Genomic DNA, 15,536 nt, shown 5'->3' with positions numbered 1-15,536 from the left:
CCCAGATTGCCTGTTGAATCCAAATCTCCCAGGGGAGGCAGGTGGACACTGCTTTAAGGCTGAACTCCAATGCCACCGTTTCCAGAAAGCCTCTGCCAAGCACCCCCAGCCCACAGAAAGCCCCCTCCCCCGTGCAGATATGGCCATTCATTACACGGACATCCTGTGCACCCACAGTGCTAGAGACTAAGATGAGAGGGGGTCCCTGTGCTCAAGGAACACCCAATCTAGTACTGGACACAGACAAACCAAACCCACCAAACTGCCCTCCCCTCAAAGACAGCCCGTGATGAGGGCAGTATGAAGGCAGAGTCGGGAGACGGTCAGGGAGGCATCCGCATGGAGACAACAGCTCCTGAGAGACCCAGGGCAGGCATCCCAGAAAGAGAGCCACAGAAAAGAGGTGGGGCAGACCGGACCCTTGACTAGGTCAGGGGTCACCCTGGGAGGAAAGAATAGCGATAGGAACTAACATGTATTGTCTTCACTATTGAGTTTACCGCTCCATATTTATGACCTCGTTTACCCCTCATAACTAACTAGAGCTGGGGGAGTGTTGGGGGCCAGGCTGTGAATCCCACCAGGCACGAAGTGGCTCCTGCTCAATAAATATGTTCTTACTGATCGATAGATAAAATGATCTTTGAAGGCTCACTCCCAGCAACAGGAAGCCGGGCTCCTTCAGGAGCAACCACAGCTCTGAAAAATATTTTCCTAACTTTTTAGACTACTAAAAGCACCACTGGGACAGATGAGGGGAGACGAGGCGCTGGCTGGGTGAGAGGCTGGCTTTCCTGACACAGGATGTGGGAGTGGGTGTGAGAGCACAGTCCCCACCAGAAACCCGAGCAAGGCCCGGGAGACAGCTGCCCTGAAAGACAGCTGTAGGGCGCTCAGGATAGGGACCCGGGAGAAATGCTCCCGCCAGGCCCGCCTAGTGGTCCCAACCTCCCCAGCAGTCCCTTGTCCCTAATGCCAGTGCCGGACCTGTGGGGCAGGGCTCCGCAGAGCTGGCAGGGCCTCCTGAGATGATCTTGTCCTTCCTCCTGCTCCAGAGGGCAGTGGCTCTGCTGACCTGTTCCAGAGAGACGGAGGTCCCTTCTAAAAGGTCACAGCTTCCCCTGGCTTTCGCCTTCTCTAGCCTCCCAGTCTTTGGGTTAACCTTTATCTGGCTGGCTGGGATTTAAGCCGTCCCCCCCCTGGGGAAGTCAGTACAGATATCAAACTCACCCTGATAAGAATGACACCACAGGCAGACGGAAGCTGAGCACGGCCTATTCCTCGTGCCTCCGGCCTCCGCATAGGGTACCCAGGGGCGGGGGGTGCTCTGCTATATTTCACCGGGGGCAACTGGGGCTGAAGCACAGAGGAACCAGGTGATGAACCCCAGATGGGTGAAACAGCCTCTGTGTATCCACTTCCTTAAACATCTCCATGATTGACACTCAATCACACCACCGACCGTATAATCTGCAGCTGATATCACTGGAACCGGAAGCCCGAAACCTGCATTCTAGGCTTCCCTGAGCCCTGGCAGAACCATTGAACAAACCTGAGGCCAAAAGAGAGGCTGAACCTGACTCTCTTCCTTCACCTGTGGAATGGAATGGAACCTACACTCAATTTAGCTCTTGTGAGCATAAAGTAACTTGATAAATATGAGTGTTTCAAAAGTTAAACCTAGGGCTTCCCTGGTGGTGCAGTGGTTGAGAATCTGCCTGCCAATCCAGGGGACAGGGGTTCGAGCCCTGGTCTGGGAAGATCCCACATGCCGCGGAGCAACTGGGCCCGTGAGCCACAACTACTGAGCCTGCGCGACTGGAGCCTGTGCTCCGCAACAAGAGAGGCCACGATAGTGAGAGGCCCATGCACCACGATGAAGAGTGGCCCCCGCTTGCCACAACTAGAGAAAGCCCTCGCACAGAAACGAAGACCCAACACAGCCAAAAATAAATAAATAAATAAATAAATAAATAATTCCTAAAAAAAAAAAGTTAAACCTAAAAGCAAGACACAGGGTACTGTTGATAGAACACCAATCAGCTCGTGACGAGGCCCAGGTACCTCAAGCCCTCAGCAGTCAGGCCCGCATCCTGGGCTCCAGGCAAGGGCTCCAGGTTGGGATGCCTTTCCCTGATCTGAGTCTGGGAAGGGATAAGATAACAAGAGCGACATCCTGAGCCCTGCTCCAGCCACCTCCAAGGGTCGGAGCACATTCTCTTGAGAGCCCCCATCTGGGAGCCACAAGGCCCCTTCCCATTCTCAGAGCCCCAGCGCTCCCAGCAAGAGCTCCACCACTTCTAGACAAAGGCCATGCGAAGCTGCCATGTCTTTGTCCTCATTCCCCTCAGAAGTTTCCCCTCATTACCCTCCTCTCTTCTGAGTAGACTCTGTAGGACAGTGACTTTCAGGATGTTAATTTTCGACTCATCAGCAGATTGTGAAATCAACTGTGTAAATCAAGATCAGCACTTTTAAAATTTAATGGAACAGAATAGAAAATATCAGTGTGCACTTGGTAAGAGTATTATTTTGTGATACTTTTCAAACCCATAACACACACACACAGTGTCAGAGTATTGACTCAGTCACTTGTCTTTCTCTGTTTCAGTGTCTTCATCTTTAAAAAGAGGACCCTGGGGCTTCCCTGGTGGCGCAGTGGTTAAGAATCCGCCTGCCAAGGCAGGTGACACGGGTTCGAGCCCTGGTCTGGGAAGATCCCACATGCCGCGGAGCAAGTAGGCCCATGAGCCACAACTACTGGGCCTGCGCGTCTGGAGCCTATGCTCCGCAACAAGAGAGGCCGCGACAGTGAGAGGCCCGCGCGCCGCGATGAAGAGTGGCCCCCACTCTCCTCAACTGGAGAAGGCCTTCGTACAGAAACGAAGACCCAACACAGCCAAAAATAAATAAATAAATAAATAAAAAATAAAATAAAATAAAATGAGGACCCTGACAGTGTCCAGCTCATAAGGCTGTTGTGAGCATTACATTAGTTAATATACATAAAGCGTTTGGAAAGGTGTTTGGCACAAGTGTTATATAAAAGTGTAATTTCTGTATTTATGCATACGTGTGTGTGTGTGTGTGTGTGTGTGTGTGTGTGTGTGTGCTTACATGGTAAATACCTTTCTGTAGTGTGGAGGGAAAGACTGAAATCCAGTGCTGTGGGAAAAGCTAAGAAGTGTCTCTCGAAGGCAATACATGCTAAGAGTCAGATTCCCAAGTCTCATAGGTTTCATGAGTGTTTGCACACATAGCTTTAGGGAAAGAGGCTTAGGTAATCTGAGGAACATGAGCCTGAGCAGGGTGAGTACAAGCATCTGAGAGCACTATGCTAAGTGCTTTCCAGATTAACTCATTTAATTCAATACAATCTATGGGGGAGGTATTACTGCTCCCGTCTTACAAGCGAGGAAACAGCACAGAGAGGTTAATGTGCCCCACAGCTCATCAGTAGTGGAGCTGGGATTTGAGCTCTACCTCCCAAGTCTGGACTTTTACCCACTATACTACACTGTCTGCTTCACTTTGACGCCACCTTCTCACATGTGAAAGGGAAGCCAGACCTAAAAAGTTTCTGCCACCGAGGAGGCTGCCCCGTTCGTGAGAGGGGTGCTTCATCTGCACTCGCCTCAAGGCCAAGCAATTTAATTTTCTAATGGCTTGAGTTCAGGAAACAGTACCCCCAGGGTCCCATCATAGAGTCCAGAGAGTTCTACTACAATAGTTGGAGGAAATGAAGCTGGTTAACAGGGCTCGTAACCATATGTGTTAAGTACTCAATCTGAGCAGTTTATCTCTGGAACCAACCATGGGCTTCATCAAACCCAGCTGATACTTCTGGTGGGAAGAAAGAGGAGAGACAAAAGAACACAACACGACTGTAATTTTGAATGAAGCCTCTTTTTTCCCGGGGTCCGCCCACGGTCCTCCACAGAGCCAGAGGAGGAGCGGCCGCTTCTCTCCCACCAGCTTCATGGACCATTTCCTCTGAAATTCCCAGCATCCTTGTTCACCATCCTCTCCAGTGAGAATTGGCTAACATTGCCTCCTACTAGGCCAAACCCATGATTTTGTTTGTGTCTTTTCATTCTGTAGTAAGCCTCAAACACTCTAAACAAAAACAAAAAAAAAAAGGAAAACTGAGATCCAGAGATGTTAAGGGACTTGCTCCTGGTCACAGACTTTGTGAATATGTGAGGGCAGGTCCCAGCAAGGCCAGGCTCCTTTTGGAACTGGTAGGAACTGCTCTTCCTCCAGCAATCCCCCATTCCCACCCCAACAGAAGTGACTGCTCCCTCTCCTGCACAGGTATTTCTGAGCCACGACTTCATCCCATATTGCGATGATCTGTTTACATATCTGTCTCCCCCAGTTCCTCGAGGGCAGTGACCATGCCTTATTCATCTTTGTGTTCCTGGTATCTGGCATGTAGTGATTTCTCAATAAACGTCTGGGGAGGAAAGGGCGGGAAGGCAGGGAAAGTGGAATGGATAAAGAGGGAGGGGGGAGAAGAGAGAAATGGAAGGGGGAGGGAGGGCTGAGGAGGGAGAAAGGAAAGATGGGGGAGCAAGCAGGAAGCCAGGCAGGAGTGAGGGGGGAAGGATGGGTGAGCGGGTACCAGGAGATAATGTCTCCTCAAGCCAGTGGGACTGGACCATGGCACATGGCCCTCGGCTGATCTAAGTCTCACGGGGACGCACAGACACAGGCTGCACCCTCCAGAGCCTGTCCAGGACATAATTAAGGAGCACTTATAAGGGGGTGGCCTTCAGCTGCCAGGGAGGCCCGGCAGTTTCCCAGGACACCATTGTCCTTCCTTCTCACCTCCAGAAAGTGAAGCAGAGCCTCCAGAAAGTGAGCAGAGCCCGTTGCCGCTTCTTCTCGGATGCTCCCACGCTGCACTGCCTCCCATGCCTTGTCGTTCCCACCTGTTACATGGAGGCTCATTCCTGTCCTGGTTGATGGGGATGGATTCAGGGGAATGGGAGCCTGCAACATAGGCTGGGGAGGCCCCTCCACTGGACGCCCAGCCCCAGAAGTGGGGTGAGCTTTTGGGGGTGCTCCCCAGGTGAGGAGCTGGTGCCACAGGAACCTGAGGAAGAAGCCACATTCCTCCAGCTGGATTCCCCACAAACACCCACCCCACCTCCCTGAGGCAGGAGGGAGGGGCAGCTTCTGTGGGAAGGGGGCTCCTGAACAGGCTTGGCTCCTGCATGACTCAGGAAAACAACTGGAAACCATAACTTAACAAGCTGGCTCCTCTCTGGAATTTCCCTGGGGTGAGGAGATAAGGAGACTTTTTGCTCAGCCTGAGCTCCTGTGAGGCCCCCACTGCTCCTCCTCCTTTTCTGGAAAGTACCAGGTCCCCAGCCCCTTCCCATGTGGTCCATTGCTCACTCCATATGTGTTTGTGGAGACCTCCTATCTGCAAGGCACACTGGCCCTGAAGGCAAACTCTGGGGACTAGATCTCTAGAATAGGTAGGGGCAGGTGAGGGCAGAAGGGATTCTTGGCTTTCTCCAAAAAATCCTGAATAATGCCATCACACTCTGCAAATCCTGCCCAATCTCTTTTGAAAAACAAGTCCTCAAGCCAAATCTGGCACATGCCAGGCAGCCAGGCACCTGGAAATGAAGCAGGAAGGTATTCCAGCGGATCTTGTGGCTTCTCCTTTGTGCCAGAGAACTGGGCGGGGGAGGGAGGTCCGGGCTCAATCGCACCGGGCTCTCTGAATGGACAAGGCAGCTGCTGCAAGGCAGAATGTTGCATAGTGTTAGCCGGAGGCCATGGCTGCCCTGATGGTCCTCGGGAGCATCCACAACGACAGTCCACTATATAAAGCAACAGTTAGTGGAAGCCAAGGCACTGAGCTCTCATTCTGACCCTACAGCTAATGTGCTGTGTGCTCTCAGGCAGGCCACAAGCCTCTCTGATCCTCAGGTAACTCATCTGTGCAGGGCCATAAGGACAGGGGCAAGGAGAAAAGAGGAAGCAAACTGTGATCCATGCCTGCTCAAACCCTTAAAGGATTAAACCCGCTCTCCTGGGTAGAGCTGCCAAAGCTCTTCACAAGCCACATCACCTTCTGGCCTCCTACCCTGAGATTCCTGAAATGTTCTCTGTGCTTCAGCCCCGACCGTGCAGATGTATTTCCAGTTCCCATGCTGCCTCGTGAATCTCAACCTCCAGGCATGCTGTTCCTTCTGCCTGAGCTGCACCCCTTCCACCCACACACCCATACTTTAAGGTGGAGCCCAAACCTGCCCCCTACAGCCACTCCTGACTTCCATTCAGGCAGTCTTCATTCCTCTGTGTTTGCTAAGCCCTCTGTGCATCTAGTCTTATTTTTCTCAATTCTTTGTTTATAAGTCTGTCTCCCCTGATAGACTTTGAACTTTAAAGGACCATGTCAAATTCACCTTCCATCCAACAAACATTTAGTAAATGTCTGCCCTGTGCCAGGCACTGTGAGGTACCAGGATACAGAGGAGAGAAAGGCAGTCTCACGGCTGGTGTCCCCAGTGCATAGGACAGTGCAGGCACAGAGCCCAGCCTACAGCAGAGTCAGGAAAAGCAGGTGCCAGGAGCTGCCCCTGGGGCTCTGCAGTACCTGCTCTGCCTCCTCTCCCTTAGCAGGAGACGAAAGGATATTGGGAAGAAGACACTAAAAACGTAAACCATGACCACTTCCTGAGAACTTTACTACATACTACTATGTAGTGAAGCTCTCAGTACTTTAGACACACAATTTTTTATAATCCTCAAATTAACTCTCTGACGAAGGCCTTTGTAGATGAGAAAAGTGGTGCCCAGAGAGGCTGAGAAACCCGCTCGAGGTCACACAGCAGGCAGCAGAGCTTAGGCAGGACCTCCGGTTGGTCTGACCATCACTTGCCCTTAGTCTCATGCCACCCAGTTTAAATATGTGAACAAATGAGCACCTGTGTGTGCCCAGACTTCTTTTTTAAAAAGGAGGAAATAATGATGTATTAACTCAAGGCTCTAAACTGTATGAGTTTAGTCCTAGCTGCCCAGGCAGCCTCCGAAATTCTCTATTCCCTTCCTTTCCCATTGCAACAGAAGTTCCCAAAACTAAAAAGCCAGGCCAGCTCCCCACTCTGCCTGGGAGAAGCCAGTGAAATTGCATGGCAGAGGGCTGCCATCCAGCTTTTGCCATCTTCAAAGTGTCATTAGCAGCTGCTTGGCAGGTGGTCCCAGGCCCCTGCAGCCCCAACCACTGTCCCTGTTATCCAGAGCTATCAACCACTGGGATTCTGTCCTTAATGGGGAAACAGCAGATAACAGGCCTCCTGTGGTCTGCTCCCCCACCAGCCACAATCAACTTCTCAAACGTGCTCTTCCACATTCCCCTACCAAGCATTTTTCTCTCTCAAAACCCAGCTGTGGCTACTGACTATGCAAACTCCTCTGCCTGGGCTTCAAGGGCTCTTCCCCAACACCCTTTTACAACACTCCTTTTAATCCCTTCTTCTGTGACCACCCCACCCCCACCCCCCACCAACTCAAACCAAGCTAACTGGCCCTGGGGACTTTGCAAATGCCCTTCCTGTCTCATGGAGTGTCATTTTACTGATGCAAGTTCTTCTCCTTCTTCCCATCCTAAATCTAAATTATCTCTTCCAGGATGGTCCCAATAGGTTGAAAAACCTGCTCAAGTCACACAGTAGGCAGCAGAGCTTAGACAGGACCTCAGGTCGGTCTGACCACCCCTTGCCCTTAGTCTCATGCTGCCCAGTTTAAATACGCAAATAAATGAGCACCTGTGTGTGCCCAGACTTCCTTTTTTTTTAAGGAGTTAATAATGATGTATTAACTCAAGGCTCTAAATTGTATGACTTTAGTCCTAGCATTGTCCTGATAGACCACACCCAACGCTGATCTTGACTTTGCTTTGCATTTCCTCAGAACTTAATATCCTCCCTGCAACTACGTTGGACAGAGCAATTCGTTATAGTCATTCGTTTGACAAACATTTACTAAAGGCCTACAACTATGTGCCAGGCATTTATTGTGTGTCTACTATGTGCCAAGCACTCTGCTAGGCACTGGACATTCAGTGCCCTCAAGGAGCTTCTTGCACTCATGTTAATTACCTTCAGGCCCTTTCCTGGGGGAGGCCCACCTCCGCACTTAGACTGGGAGTTCTCTGGAAACTGTTCCCTCTTTGTCATCCTCGCACCGGTCATTTACAAAGAACTTTACTTTTGCAAGGTGCTTTTGCATCCATTATCTCATTTTATCGGCACAGCACCCATACAAGGTAAGGCTGGAAGACGTTATTATTCCATTTGAAAGATGGGGACACTGAAGCCCAGGAAGATGAAGTGACCTGTTCAAGGTCACTTGGATGATATGACCTGGTTACCAGCCAGGTCTTTAACAGAATTCAGGTCCTTTGACTCTCAAGGAGAGTGACCTATGCACAAAACCCTGCCCCACACCATGCAGACTAGGGTCATCAAGAGCTAGATGGGACCTGAGTGATGACCCACTTCTCAACCTCAGTTGCAGTTGCTGCCAATAGATCCTGAGGAAGAAAGAGGCTAAAGCAAAAATAGAGGGCCTTAGAAAATGCTCGTGTAACAGGAAACTTTGAACAAGTTTATCCTTGTATTCCTGGTACATAATAGGCACTCAATACATATTTGTCAAATGAATGAACAACTTACTAGAGAGGCAAATGGCAGAGGGTATGAGCTAGCTAATAATAATAGCTATTTGAGTGCATACTTTGTGTCAGGCATAATCCTAAATGCAACTCACTTCATCTTCACAGCAATCTTTTGAGATGGCTGTTATCATCTCCCTTTTACAGATGAGACAAAATGAGGTTAAATACCCAGAGTGGCAGGACTTGGATGGAACCTGGGCAGACTGACTCCAGAGCTGTGCTCTTGACCACGTTAGCCAAGTGCAGGTCATATGCTCCTGCCATCCATTATAATCACTCAATTCCCATTACAAGTACACTGAATGAGCGTTCTGATGAGTGCTGAGTGAAGACTGAAGTCACACTTCTGCCCTGGGCCCCAAGGTTCCGCATGAGTCACCCCTGGCTGTAATGAAGTGTAATGAAAATCCAGCCCGGGGCAGGGGCGGGTGCAGGGAGCGGGGGTGTTTCAGCTGCACAAGGACTTCATGAGTCCTCTCCAGTGTCTACTTCCCAGAGTCCTGCCGTGACCCGGGGGCCTATCCCCAAAAGAGCAGCTCTTCTCTCTGACTTGATTGTCAAACAGGCCTGGTAAGAGTCAGGGCTACGAATTGTGAAGAACAGAGGATAGAAGGAAATTTCTAGCATCTCAACCAAGGCTGAAGGAGAGGGCAGGGTTAAGGAGGGTAGAGCAGTGTCTGTCACTGGGACAAAGACATGCTGGAAAGATTTATAAATAGGATAAAGAGAGGGGCCTCAGTGAATAACCCCTTTATGGGAGGGGATGGGAAGGACGGGGCTAGGCAACTCCAGCTCTGGCTATTTTTGGCCCCCATCAGAAAGGAGGCTGACACTTAGACAGGAAAAGTCTCACCACCAACAAGACAGGGACAGGGGCCAAAGATAGAGAATGTAGAAATAATCTTCTCTGAGGCCGAGTTTCTCTGACGAAATCTTAACTGGGAGGGATGTGATTCAGAAGAACTGATTTGAAGCAGGAGAGACTATTGCAGAAATCACAAAAGCTGAAGATTTGTGCCTAAAGGTGCTGAACTATACGTTGATTCTGATCTTAGTGCTTCTGTGTGATCTTGGGCCAAAAGCTTATTAAACCTTCCATAGACTTCAGCTTCTCCAGTTATTAAGAGGGTATTGTGTCACCTGTACATGTCTTCATCCTTTGGCCTAGGCACCATGTTAGGGTACAGAAGACCAGGGACCAGAGGATGCTTGAAGTTATTTAGAGGAGAAGAGATGCAGAAACGTGAGATCTGGTCAGAGCTCTTGGCGACAGACAGGCAGGAGCCACCTCCAGGCTGTGCTTCAGTTGCTCCAATTGCAGAGAGAGGAGCAACTATTCTGATTGTCTTAAAGCTCCTGAGAAATGGGAATGAAGTGCCTTATGCACCTTGGGTAGGTGACATCTCTGCCCAGTTATCTGTGCCTTCAGATCTCTAGGATCAGCCCACAGAAGCTGAATGGCGGGAAGAAATGTTCCCCGTGATTTAAGCAATGCAGAGAAATGCAAACCGGGGTTAGAGGGCTGGCACAGAGAATCCCCAGGGATTGGTGGCCAACTGTTCCAGTTTGCCCAACAAAGAAGGGTTCCCAGAATGCAGGACTTTTGGTGCTAAAACATAGACATATCGGGACAACTGGTCACCCTAAAGAAGGGCTCACATGTTTAAAAAGCCTCTGGTTTGGCACCCCATGGAATTCTGATGCTCAGAAATATTGAGAGCTTGGGTCCCAGGGTTGCACTTGGCGCCAAGTGCCCAGATGCCTCCCAGGGAGCCTTTGGGCACATGCTGGCCTCGCTGGGCCTTAGTTCCTCTAGAAGATCTGGATAAGTTTGCCTTTTAAACTTGAGGACAAAATCTGCTAGAAAATGACTGAGGTTGCTCAGGACCCTGAGGCCTGAAAAAGTTCCTTCTTGGTGATTTCTTAGGGTAGCCTGCAAGAAAACCCAGGAGGACGCCATAGAGCAGGACTCTGCTTCCTGGCTTTCCCCAGAGGTCACTTCATCCTACAAAGATCTCAGTGGTCAGGGCAAGCAAGAGATTCAAGAATGGGCATGGGGGGCTTCCCTGGTGGCGCAGTGGTTGAGAATCTGCCTGCCAATGCAGGGGACACGGGTTCGAGCCCTGGTCTGGGAAGATCCCACATGCCGCGGAGCAACTAGGCCCGTGAGCCAGAATTACTGAGCCTGCGCATCTGGAGCCTGTGCTCCGCAACAAGAGAGGCCGCAATAGTGAGAGGCCCGCGCACCGCGATGAAGAGTGGCCCCCGCTTGCCACAACTAGAGAAAGCCTTAGCACAGAAACGAAGACCCAACACAGCCATAAATAAATAAATAAATAAAATTAAAAAAAAAAAGAATGGGCATGGGGAGAGGCAATAACAGCCATTTCCAGGCTGCCAATGCCAAGTACAGCTGAGCTGTCATTAACTTACAGACTGGACAGAGCACAAAAAAGGGCAGTGCCCCCCGTTCCTCACCCTGCCCAGTGCCCTACCTAATGAGTCCAGTGCCGTGAGCTGAGCTTCCCCTGGCTTGAATCCATTTAATTTTCTCCTAAGCTGCTTTGTAGGACAGGCTGCTGAGCACTTGACGTGTCCAGTCCTGCTGTAGCCGACTTTCTCTAGGGCCGAGGGCAGGCTCCAGTTCCATGCCCCTTCTGCCAGCTGAAACAGAGCCCAGGCTCAAACTGGGCCCCTGAGTTCATGGAGACCAGAGGGCATGATTGGATACTTACCTCCTCTGTCCCTTAAAGGCAGTCTGCCCCATTATAAGGCCGGGAAGAAGAAACAGGGCCTAAGAAGTTAGGATGGAGAAGGCTTCTCCCTCCTGCCTCTGCCAACTTAGTATTTCTTTATTCAGCAAATGTCCTATCAGTACCCACTATGTGCAAAGCACTGGAAAGAAACAGGCAATTGAAACCCAGACTCAGAACCCAAGGAGGGATGGAGGACTCAGGGAGCTGAAAGCTACAGATTTTTCCCAGCTCTCACTCTAAGGTTCTAAGTATGGCTGTCCCACTCTGTGTCCCCACGGACCCACCCAAGTGAGCACATGCGGAGACATGGAGATAAAAGGGAAAGAAGAAAGCCCAAATCTTGGTTAATTCACAAAGCAGTGCTCTGTGGGATAGATAATCAAGCTTTGCCCCGATTTACAACACATTCCCAACAAACAACCATTTTGAGACCTAAGTCCAAACCCTAAGGATCAAGCTAGAGAATTTTTAAAGGGTCTAAGGAGAAATGTAGTCAAACCCCTTTTCCTTCTCCTTAACTGGTCCATTCATTCATTTATTCATCCATTCATTCACTCAATTCGTATTTCATGAGTGCCTTCTGTGTGCCAGCACAGAGTTAGGCATTAGGACTCTGGGGGAAAGTTTAATCCGACCTCACTCAGTGTCCACTGGCCCCCAGCATCCTCATTCCAGCTATATGATCCAAATGTTCATGGCTCTGTGCCCTTGAATTCTGCTTACTGCCCAGACCCTGGGGCCCTCTGCTTAGAATTGGTCCAGGCAGAAGCCAGCTCCAAACAGCGGCCTCTGTAGTCTGAAATTATGGACAAAGCAGCTACTTGGGTTTCTGCCTTGCCCCAGTCTCTCCCTTCCCCCTTTCTCTTCTGCTTGGGATGGAAACTCTGCCACTCTCTGCTCACATGCTTGAGTCACAAGACTGAGCTCCCAGCAAAAGAACTAGCTCAAGGATATAATAGGCAGGAGCCAGTGAAACAGAAATGTAATAATTTATTTTGTTCGTTAAGTTCCAGTCTTCCTTTTTTGATGCCTAAGAAAGCAGTGCAATGCTTACTGTTTGCCCAGCCTTCCTACCTGTCCTTCCCATTGAGGCCTCACTTCCTATTCATCTCAGTTCCATTCCTTTCTCTGTCTCTCTCAAGGCCCACAAATGGTGTCCTATTGTCTACACTGCCCAGCACTTGAAGAGTTATAGGAACCAGCCAGTGATAAAGAGCTCATACAGAGCAAAGGAGCTTGGTGCCTGCCAGTCTCCTCTCTTTCCATGAGCCCCATTGCCAGAGCCCTTCTCGGCCTGGAGTCTCTGGCCCACTTAGGCCAAGGAGAGCACTGGAAGTCCCACACTTGATTGGCACATCGTAAGTAGGCTTCCTCCTCTGCCCAGGCAGGTTGTTGTGTCTAATTGTCTAACTGCAGATTTCCATCTCTGATCTGCATGGGCAGATGGGCAAGCAGCTGTGCCAGGCCCCAGGGGACTGCAAGCTCCCGGGGAGGAGGAGCGTCCACCTGGCTCTCTAGGCCCAAGGCCTCAGGGGGCCTCCTCAAGGGCAAGAAACAGCCAGGCCTCCAAAAGGGAAAAATACAAGAGCAAGTCTAAGCCAAACCCCACGGCCTCCCACTCCCTCCCCGCTTGCTCCCATTCCTAAGGAAGGGACAGAGCAGGTATCAGGGAGCCAGGGTGGCTGGATTGCTTTCCCCATTTGAGGCACGTGTTTCTGAGAGCAAGGTCCCTGATTTCTCTGGATACAACTTCATCATCCTTAAAATTTTGGCTGAAGCCCTGGGCCACTTTCTGATGACTCTGGCTAAGCTGAAAAGAAACGAAACTGCTATCAAATGCTGCTTGGACCTCCTTATCGGTGGCTCCTGGAACAGCTAGCATACAATCCTACATCTGTGATATACGGTCAGCTTTCAGTTGTCTGCTGATGCTCTGTTCTTGTACAGTGTCTGCAGATCTCACAGCTAGATACTGGATTGCTCTGAGCAGATCATTCAAAATAACAATGGCTAACACTTACTGAGCACCTACTATGTGTCAGGCACTGTGCTAAGCTCTTTGTTTACATTATCTCATTTAATATCCATAACTACCCTGTAAGGTAGGTGGAGACACTGATGGAGAGAGAAGTTAGCTAATTTGCCCAAGGCCAAGCAGTTAGAAAGTTGGATCAAAATCCACACTCAAGCAAGCTGACCTCAACGCCTCCATCTCGCGTGTGTGTGTGTGTGTGTGTGTGTGTGTGTGCTTTGCAAACTGTCAACTATTATACAAATATAAAGAGTTATCAGGTATGAGTAGTAGTATGTAGATAGTAGTATGAGCTAGGGGGTGGGTATAGGAGATAGGGAAGGTTTGTGTCTGAGCATTAATCTGATTCAATATGGCTGAACTGTAAATCAAAGCTAATTGGAAAAATTATTCGGAGTATCCCGGGCTTTCACTCCCTCCATCAACACAAAAACCTGAAATCCGACTGAACACTGTAGAGATGCACAGGACTCTTTCCAAGACTCCCAATCTGGTATTTATAAGACACCTGCCTTACCAATCCACAGAGACACCAAAACGGGTGGGAGTGGGCCACCCTGTTGCCATGTGGTCTCAGCCTCCACAGCAACACCTCCCAAAGAAGGAGGCTTCTTTCCAAAGTAAGAGATCACTTACTGTGGGATGAAAGAAGCAACGTCTAATTAGAGAGAGTCATTAATAGGCAATTAGCCTGTAATGAATGAATGGATCTAGGCAATGATCATCAAGGCTGCTAATATCACAAAAGGGGAGAGAACCAGACATTGTGTGTCTCCTGACATATGTACACACCACAACCAAGGGATCCTTGCCCCTCCAATAAATAAATTAAAGGAACCTGAGTTTGACCAAGCCCTAACATGTTCCAAGTTTGGAACATGTTAAATGACATGATGAGGATGCAGTCAGCCAGATCGAGAATGTGAGAAACTCTACAAGACCAATGACCCAGTTTCTTCAGAAAAACATTGCAAGAGAAAGAAAAAGAATACCTATAGATTAAGAGTGACTTAAGAGCTGTAGCAATCAATCACAATACATGGACTTATTCGGAGCCAAATTAAAAAGAAAACTAGAAAATAAATTTTTACAATAATCAGAGAAATATGAATACTAACTGGATATTTCATTATATTAAGGAATTGTTCATTTTGTTTAGGTGTGATAATGATTTTTTTAAAGAATCCCTATGTTTAGAGATGAAATGATAAGCTGTCTAGAATTCGCTTCAAAATAATCAGAGGGTAGAAAGGATTGGGAGTGTACCTAAGACAAGATGGGCCATGAGATGACTTCAAAACTACTGAAGCTTACAAAAAACAAAACAAAACTACTGAAGCTTGAGTGCATGAGGGCTACTACACTATTCTATTTTTGTCTATGTTTGCAGTTTTCTATGATAAAAAAGTTTTTTTAAAGTAAAAATCAGGCTCTCCATGATCATCACTGTGGTGATATAAGCACAGTGCAATAAACTCCTCCAAACTGGCCAGGCCAGTGGCTCTGGCCTCTGTTCTCCCACCCTTGAGAACATGATGGGAGAGGACCCCCCAGACTGCCTTCCCCTTTCCAGTACTAGCACTGTAACAACTTACACCTCACTTTCTACAGCTGGATCCCCTCAGGCCTTTGACAGAGGTAGAGCTAGTGTTACGGAAGAGAAAGCAACCCTCCCAAGGTCCCACCACGAGACAGCAGTGGAGCCATATCAAACCTTTGGAGGCGGAATGCCACACTCCGGCTTTTCCTCAGACCATCCTGACTCAGAGCTGAAAACGAAGAGCTTTCCCAGCTTTCCCAGTCCCATACTGAATTTAGCCTCTCACTACCCTGGAGGTTGAAAAAGAAATGGCATCCCGCAAAGGAGCATCTGCAGCGGCCGGATCAAATGCTGAGCTGCCTTTCCGCTTCCATTATGGGGAAGCAGAGGAGGGAGAAGGCAGAAGGAGTGGGGAGGACAGGCCGCAGCAGAGCTGAGCGCCCAAGCCCACACTCTGGCCCGGCCCAGGGACCCAGGCCATGGCCAACCCCACCCTGGGCAAACAGCTGG

General features: G+C 49.5%; 1 protein-coding gene across 14 annotated transcripts in view; it reads right to left on the bottom strand.

The window, feature by feature from the left end:
• The window catches only part of PLEKHA6 (pleckstrin homology domain containing A6), a 125,704-nt gene that overhangs the window by 78,388 nt on the left and 31,780 nt on the right, over positions 1-15,536 (bottom strand). Inside the window, exon 2 of one of the 14 annotated variants that reach the window (XM_061187460.1) lies at positions 4,831-4,960. The exons of 12 other annotated variants lie outside the window; for them this stretch is intronic. The gene's annotated coding sequence lies outside the window, so the exon portion shown is untranslated. Of the gene's footprint in view, positions 1-4,830; positions 5,028-15,536 lie in introns of those variants that run through there. One more of the 14 variants, XM_061187459.1, reaches the window with a different exon arrangement.

Source organism: Eubalaena glacialis, chromosome 3 (genome assembly GCF_028564815.1).
Source record: "Eubalaena glacialis isolate mEubGla1 chromosome 3, mEubGla1.1.hap2.+ XY, whole genome shotgun sequence".
Lineage (NCBI taxonomy): Eukaryota > Metazoa > Chordata > Mammalia > Artiodactyla > Balaenidae > Eubalaena > Eubalaena glacialis.
The sequence above is the reverse complement of the archived record's forward strand: the minus strand, read 5'-3'. Positions and strand labels throughout refer to the sequence as shown.